This window comes from Penaeus monodon, chromosome 15 (assembly GCF_015228065.2).
Source record: "Penaeus monodon isolate SGIC_2016 chromosome 15, NSTDA_Pmon_1, whole genome shotgun sequence".
Lineage (NCBI taxonomy): Eukaryota > Metazoa > Arthropoda > Malacostraca > Decapoda > Penaeidae > Penaeus > Penaeus monodon.
Genome location: NC_051400.1, coordinates 46,085,400 through 46,085,953, shown reverse-complemented (window position 1 = coordinate 46,085,953; position 554 = coordinate 46,085,400).

The following is a 554-nucleotide window of genomic DNA, read 5'->3' as shown; positions in this document are numbered from 1 at the left end:
GTAAGTCTCTACGGGTGAGAAAGAACAATATTATTTTCTCTCGCTCTTCTTTACGAACGGAATCAAATATTATAAAAGTAAGAGATAGATTCCAGGGCCTTAAGCTGAACACTACACCAGCCGCGCTAATGCACTCCACGTATTTTAGATCTGAGAGGAGAGAAAACCCCCGATAATTTGTCTTATAGAGTTTAAAAGCAGCAACAATGAAGCGCGTTGGTTTCCGAGCTTGCGTTGCTTCACGGGTACTCGTCCTTTGGCTTTACATGAAGTGAATGTGGCATTGGGTACTTTAAAGCAATATCAAATGGAGGAGACTTTTATCGGATATTTTTCCCTGTTTTGTTTTTCTCTTGTGTGAAATAGTGTGACGATTTCTATACGTGTGAAATATACTAACTATAACGGTAAGAAAAATATGTTGATGGTATTGTTTTTGCTTTTGCTTCAAGGAATATGATACTAAAAGCGAGGAAAGACAGATGATCACATTTTATATATTCACTTCCATTTCCATGCATTTATCTGTCGCTGTATCTATCCGATTTTTTTTT